Source organism: Vulpes vulpes, chromosome 12 (assembly GCF_048418805.1).
Source record: "Vulpes vulpes isolate BD-2025 chromosome 12, VulVul3, whole genome shotgun sequence".
Taxonomy (NCBI): domain Eukaryota; kingdom Metazoa; phylum Chordata; class Mammalia; order Carnivora; family Canidae; genus Vulpes; species Vulpes vulpes.
In genome coordinates, this window is record NC_132791.1 from 187,332,406 (window position 1) to 187,340,263 (window position 7,858).

General features: G+C 40.6%; 1 long non-coding RNA gene across 1 annotated transcript; it reads right to left on the bottom strand.

Moving 5' to 3' along the window:
* Window positions 1–910: 910 nt before the first annotated feature.
* LOC140594932 (uncharacterized) lies at window positions 911–7,233 on the bottom strand. Its single transcript, XR_011996204.1, has 2 exons — window positions 7,095–7,233; window positions 911–4,263 (listed from the first exon to the last, which is right to left on the bottom strand). It is a non-coding gene; the product is annotated as an uncharacterized lncRNA (long non-coding RNA).
* Window positions 7,234–7,858: the final 625 nt, after the last annotated feature.

Below are 7,858 nucleotides of genomic sequence, written 5' to 3' on the forward strand. Positions count from 1 at the left end.
ACTTGCCTATTGTTTTTATTTTGGAATGCTCCACCCCTTTTTTGGCAAAAGAATTTATGATCATGCTATATTACATGTCCTCCGTATTAGCATCGCTGAATGATGTCACTACCAGTCACTGTCTTGATGAATTAATATATGTCTAGAGTCACTGTTAACTGTGGAAGGTTGAATTTTCAATAGTTCTCTGGTGCTCTTTGATAGTTACCACAAAGACTCTTCATCCAGGGGCAGGAGATAGAATTCATGGGTAAAGGGACAAGGGTGGGACGATATATCCTCAAACAGAGGGCCCTAAGCATAGGCTGTCACTACAGCCAGTATGGAGGGCTATCCTGGCAGATACAGGTGAGCAGTTACTTCAAGCATCCATGGTACACAAGGATGGCAAATAAAACAAAAATGGGAGAGCTTGGCGTGGGAAAGCTCTCCAATCAACTGTCAAGTGTTTTCAAGTATTTTAGACTAAGAGAAAAGTAAGGCACTTTTTTTTTTCCCTCTTATAATACTGCTTTTACACACAAGACGTTTTCCAACAAAATAATCATGTATCCCTATATTCACGTTGTAGTTTGGTTGCTAAATTGTGATTGACGCTTTTGGCAGGGGATTGGAGATTACATTTTAAGCCATACTGGTTTTGAGATATAATAGAGATAGGATCCTAAGATAATGCAGTTTAACTAATGGATTTATCGGTACTGTAGATATACTTTTTAAAGAGAGAAAATAAAATCTGTAGCTATTAATACCAGCTACATTGAAGTTACGGCAGGATGAGAATCAATTTTGTGAACTCTAGGTGGTTCAGATTGTTGTTGGAACATTGTTAAAGTTTATTAAATATGCAGTTTTATGTACAGCATGATACATTAGGTGATGTACTTTCAAATAAAAACATAAAAAAATATTGACACTTACATCAGTATTTATTTTAGAAATTGCTTTTAAAGGATATGCACACGCACTCACGTATACATGACATAATGCCTCTCCTCAAAGATTCACTCAGGACACGAGGGATAAATATATGACATGTTAAGTAATAATACTTAAATAATGCATTGCAAATTCTTATTAGATAGGTTGCCAAAAATAAGTGATATATAAAGTAGTGTCACATACAACGACATCATCTCAACACAGAAGAGAAATTTAATATAAATTGCTTCAACATGATATACAGATTTAAATATTTATAGGCTTCATCTAACTGTGAACGTGTCCTTAGAGATTTCCAGAGGATTTTCACATTCTTTGTAATTGTCTATTAATTTATTAATCTTTCCACTGGATTTAGCTCCTGAGGGCAGGGATTGTATCTTAACACCTCTTAGTATTCCAAACTCCTAACCCTGTGCTTAACATACAAAAGGCTCTGAACAGATGATTTGATAAGTGAATGAATGACAGGGAAGGGGAGTGAGGTGGACCATATTATAGCAATTATCAGTTGCCTTTGTCTTGCAAAATGAGACATCAAGTAAGGAGAGAGGCCTGGAGTAATGGGCTTGCTTTGCAGTCCTCTCTCAACAAGAAGTGAGAAGGGCATTTCAGGTCAGGAAAACAATGTGAAGAAAGCATAACTCTGAAAAAGGCTGGCGTAAGTATTATGGATGAAAGAAGTATTGAGATTATAGTTCCCCAGACTATCTGGTTAAACATGGAATGATCTGGAGCCCTGGGATAGCTCAGATCCTTGTTCCAGAGTGTAGAGAATCCGCATCTTCTCCGTACATCAAAGGTTGGCAGGTGGTGGGAGTGTTGCTGATTCCAATGTGGCATCAGGAAGCCAATTTCAAGGTCATGGATGGAGACCGTCATGGTCCTGACAATCCTTGGGTTGGCATATGTCGAGCTGAAGCATAAATCATATCCAGGAGAGCCAAAGGCAGCCTGGTAGCATAGTTTGTTAACAAACAAACAAACAAACAAAGCACTATCTTAAGACTGGGGAGATTTGATTTCTAGATTTGATTCTGCCTTTAGCAAGGGGTGTGTGTGTGACTCAGTTTCCTTGCTTGTAGAAAGGGAGGCGGCAGGTCCCACTATCCCTTTTAGATATATCACAATCGCTCCCTGATTCTGTGGACTGAGATGATCCCTGTGTCCTGGGAGAGGAGAGAAGTGAAAAGTCTGCAAGAGGACTTGCCGGTCTACTCTCTCCCAGAGGCACTTTCATGTCATTGAAATATAGAAAGAAACAAGTGGCTCGTGAAGTGTGGTAAACTGGTTAGTAGCATCGATTTTGGAGTAAAAGGAAGCTGGGTTCTGGGTGCAAACGCTGCATATGCTCCTGGTAGCTTCCGGGTCTGTGAAATGAAAATAGAAAGACGTACCTCTCCGGGCTGAGTGTTACCTGGGTCCCTGATGCCCATCAGCGGGGGAGCCACAGTGAGGGTGCCTACATCCCTGTCCACCTTCTTCAACCCTGCGATGACCGCTTTCCTTTCACTCCTCATCTCCCTAGCCATTTCCTGACTGTTTCAGGATGGAAAAATTTGATTTTGATCCTAATTTTGATCCTCTTAAAATACGGAAGGACAAAATCGCAAAGTGTGTGGGGTAGAGACAGAAGAGTTATTTTCTTGCTGGAAGCAGTTATATTAAGAACCCAGAAAAGGGACTGATTACTTGGAATGCAAAATTTGGGATCCCCTCTTATGCTTTTGTCTCTCAAGGAACTATTAAGAGGAAATAGGGCAGGAAAAATGATGATTTTCTGATTATGTTGTAAAATAACAGCAACCAAAACCAAATCCCTGAAGCTCAGACACAAACTCTTAAGAGCACAACCATCCCTTACTCTGTTGTTACTGAGACGTATGATCCACCCTTTATGGCCTCTTTCACTCGCCTCTGCTCAAAGTTATCTTGATGTCCTCTCCTACTTAACCAAACCCCAAGCCATTTCTCATGAAAAACTAGTACAAGATTCAGACACTTCCCCATGGCTGAAAAGGCTTTGCCAAATGCCTGTGGCTTCTGCTCGGCCCCGTCTGTCCCTCCAGCCTCACTAATCTCCGAGGCTCTTCCTCCAATGCCTTAAGCCAGATCTCATTTCAGGTATGTTTGGTTACTCGGCCTCAGTAGGGAAGCTTCCCGTCAGATCTGCTTGAAGGCTCCTGTCCATCACTCAGGTGGTAGCCCCAAAGCCTTCCTGCTACCTCCCGATTCTCTTCTCCAAAGCATCCCCACAGTCTGTTCTTCATGTTCATGAACCTGCTCCTTCCACTTTCTGCAGATGACTCGGCTTACTGATTCTTTGGTTGGTTTGTTGACTAGTTTCCTTTCCGTCTTCCCCAGCAGATGGTGAGCTCTCTGAAGATAAGAGCCTTGTCGACTTGGATCACTGCTACGTTATCTAGAACAGTGCTGGGCACACGGTATGTATTCAATTAATTTTTGCTCAACAGATACATGGATGGGTGGATGGGATTTGATTTTAGCACTGTCCCACATTGTTCCAGAAGTAAAGAACTCATCCCTGTTCAGCCTAGCCTCACGCCCACTTGGGTACATCTGGAAACAGAGTGGATTAATCCCTTTGCTTAAAAGTAGTTCTTTCCACCTGTCTGCAAAATAGCATTATTTGTGGACTTTTTAGAGCATAGATGCCAGTGCTCCATCCACTAGTTAAATCAGAATCTCTATGGGTTGGGCTTGAGCATTGATAAAAACAAATAAACACAATAAATCCCCTGGGTCTTGCTAACATGCAAATACATTTGACAAAGTGCTAGCATCCCTTACTCATCCCAAAGAGAGCTGTAAAGTAAGCTGCTTCTCGGAGTCCATGAAATGATGTTTGGAAATAAAGTTTTAAAGTTTGCAATTGGTGCTATATGGGAACCTACAAGGAATAACAGATTGGAAAAGACACTATTCTTTTTCTTTCTTTCTTTTTTTTTTTGAAAAGACACTATTCTTAACTAAAACAAGACGCAGATTTTCTGATAGTTATCCCGTCCTTGATTTTGGTGCGCCATTCATGAACTGTCCTGGTTTTTTTTTTTTTTTTTTTTTTTTTTGTCCTGGTTTTTTATAGCTGGTTATTGTCCGTTTGTTCTGCTTCCAACTTTCATGCAGGGCTGCTTGGGTGGGGTTCCTTTCCTAAGCACTGGTACAATAGTGAGAGGGCCTTGGATGGCCGTGTCATTGCACTATAACATATTTCAGGCAGATAAACGTTGATATGATTTGACTGTGGGTTGTGTGACATTGTTGAGAGAGTCTCGGTGTTTGAAGTACCTGCAGCAGAGACTAATGAAACAATAAAGTGCAATTGAATGTAAGAAGCCCATTTATGCAGAGATTGAAAGATATGCTTTTATTATCTCAATATCAGCCCTCCCTTAAGGTTCCCAAGCGCATGAATCCTGTTCTACATGAATGTATATGCATTGCGCTATATCGACTTTTGAAGACAGAATCAGTTACATTTACATTTTAATCAATCCAGATGCAATGGGCCACTGTAATTACCAAACATTTGGAATCCAAATTTTGCTGATTAGAATTCTAAAATGACGATTTATTAGAAGAGCATAACGATTCCAAACGATTTCCTCAGGAGAATCCTCCCATTATTAATTATTAGCAAAAGCTGCTCCCTGAGAGCTCCCCAAAGGAGGTTGGAAAGAAAAAAAAAATCAAAAACTGCATAAGGAGGCAGAGAAAGATATATTGATGTAATTGTAGCTAATGTGCTATGCATCATGACCAAAGACTGCTTTTTATATCTCTTATTAAAAAAGAGAAGTGCTAATTTAATTTTAAATATCTGTGAGAAAAATTAGAAAGCAGAAAACTGCAAACAGACACTGCTGGGTGTGAAACTTTGCCTCTTTAGTGACATGAACCTGTTTAGAGGCTGGCTTTTTCCATGCCCCTGCCGTGACTTTTCCCCAATGGTTCTCCAACCATGCTACTTAAAATTAGATAGATCTGATTAATTTGTCTCCTCCCTGCTCTGAAAAGACACACTGCATAGGAGCTTTGATCTGATCACACAGGGAGGTCTCCTCATGGTCCAGCCATACTAGGTTGGAATCAGAGCAAAGGCTCACATGATTATATGTGTCATTGTTAATTGCGCACTAATGCCCGTGTTCATTAGGAACAAAGGAACATGTGGCATTGCAGCCAGAGCTTAATTTTCTCATTAGCTGTATAACATTAAGTGGTACCTATGATACCAAAATCACTGCGTAACTTCATGGTAAGGAGCATATTGTGCTTTTATGTGGTGATGTTCTTTGAAAAGGGTGGAAAAAAATAACTATAAACCCATCTGCTATTATTAAGTAGTCATTTCAATATAATTGGCTTGGGATCACGCCTTTTGTAAGAAAGACACCTGCAGTAGACGTGATTCAAGTCATCGTTAGTGATTTCCTTTTCCTTCCACTGATGATCATCAGCTGGTTTTCTAAACATTTGAGTTTGTCACATATATGAGCCTCCCCCACCCCCAACTCATCCCCAAAGCTTTTTAAAAAAAATGTTTTGTTTATTTATTTATGAGAGAGGCAGAGACACAGGCAGAGGGAGAAGCAGGCTGCATGCAGGGAGCCTGACATGGGATTCGATCCCAGGACCCCAGGATCACGACCTGAGCCAAAGGCGGATGCTCAACCACTGAGCCACCCAGGTGCCCAAAGCTTTTGTGACAGATTCCTAAGTCTATCTCTTCCAACTGTACCTATCCTTGCCACTTACTCTTATTCTTAATACTAATGGTCGCAAGGAACTATCAGCTGCTTTGAAGCATTGCGCAGCAAGCCTATGATTCGGCAAATGTGAAGGAAGTACTCTTCCCGATGACAGCAGTGAGTGACTCAAGCTCCTAAGTACAGGCATGTGCCTGGCCTATCAGGTAAAATCCATCTCCCCTGGAACAACTAGAGCAAGACTGTGCTGAGCTCTCTGTAAGATGCTTTTATGTTGAATGATCTAGTTTGAGTTATAACGATGAAAACAAATATCACATCCAGTTCTGATCTCAGCTGGAAGTCTCAGCAATGAAATGAATAGGTTCTGGGGTAGAGTGGTGGGAGGAAGTGGGACGTAACGATCCATTGCTCTGGAGGGACAAAAATGTCAAGAAAGATTTTGTTCATGAAGGGACATAAAATTAGATATCTTTAAAATTGTCTTGGAGGGGTGCCTGAGTGGCTCGGTTGGTTGAGCATCAGACTCTCCATTTCAGCTCTGGTCAGGGTCTCGGGGTCATGAGGTCAAGCCCTGCATTGGGCTCCACACTCAGTGGGGAGTCAGCTGGGTTTTCTCTCTCCCCCTGCTTGTTATCTCTCTCTCTACAGCAAGTAAATAAATGTCAAAAAAATAAAATAAAATTGAATTGGAAGAGCTGAATATTAAAAATGGGAAAAAGAAAAGATTTCTTGTAACTCAGCTTGAATTATGATTAGAAGTAAATAACCTTTCTACAGGGACAAATCAGGCTGGCTGAAGCTTGGGGTGAGTTTGGGAGTGAATGGGGTGAAGTATGATAAGTCAAGAAAATAGATGGGAATGGGTGAACAATTCATCCTTTAATTGTTGTATTCCTATACTCTGAAGATATTTAAAACAAGTTTTTGTGCTTACAGTAGAGACTGCAGAAGTTAATACAAGGAACACTGGTCTTTTGACAAAATACCTGTGTAAATTGTGATACTGTATTAAAACTAGTTTTTTAAAGTTCTGCATAAAGTTGACTATCAAGTATATGTGTTCATTTTAGCAATGGTAATAAATTATTTAATCTCAAAATTATCTAAGGGGAATAGAAAGGTGTAAAAATAGCTTTAGGACTTAGGACTGTTTGCCTGCCCTCATCCCCCAAAAGAAGGAGAAGAAATATATGTAGAAAAATAGCAGGTGGCCTACAGATGACTAATTTCTGGCTTATCTGAAGCAATGGAAGTAAGAAAAGATAAGGTGGAGTCATCATAATTAGAGAAGAGAAGGGAATAGGAAAAGGAAAGAGGAGAGGAGAAGAGAGGAGGTGAGGGGAGATGGGGAGAGACGAGAGGGACATGAGGAGACGAAAGGAAAGGAGAGGAGAGGACAGTCCAGGTTCTCCAGCTTACCCTGAAGTAGAGCCGCTCACTACGTGCACTGTCCTAGCAAACCTTTCTTTATATCTCCAGCCCCACGCGTTCAAGTGGTGCTGTTTCGGGCACCGTGCACCCTCCAGTGTGTTCAGTCCACCATATTGAAGGGAGAACTGGGCGATTCTGACTCTACGTATGAGTTTAGATCTCAGAGAAGCAGTGTGGGCTGCAGTCATCAGTGGGTGTGCAGATGCTATTTGATGAGTAAGAGCTGTAAAGAGAGAAACTGAAGGGGCGGATGTGAAAGGGGGACATTAAGTGATATATGTGAGGAGATGATCTGGAAAGGAACCAGGGATGGAGAAGGTGGGGATCCAGGAGGAAGACCAGGAACATGTAGCATACAAAAGGCCGAAACTAATAGTCACCTCTATCAGAGACTGTTGAGAGGCTAAATACATTGAGGATTGATAAATACTAACTATATCTTGTCATATGGTATATTGTGGATTTCTTATTTTTGTGACTTAACTTACCTCTTGGGGGGGGGATTGACTGTTTTCAAGATGGAAAAAGGGAATAAAAATGTAAGACTTCCATACAGTTAACACAATTTCAATGTCAATATAATTTCAACATTTTGAGTAGTTTTTTGAAACAACGTTGAACTATGATATTTAAATATGTTCCTGTTTGATATTGAGTCAATAATGACATAACATTATTATTATTATTATTTGCCAGATTTTATTTGGCATAAAATGGATTTTGAGAGGATTTTCACCTACTGAGGATATCCT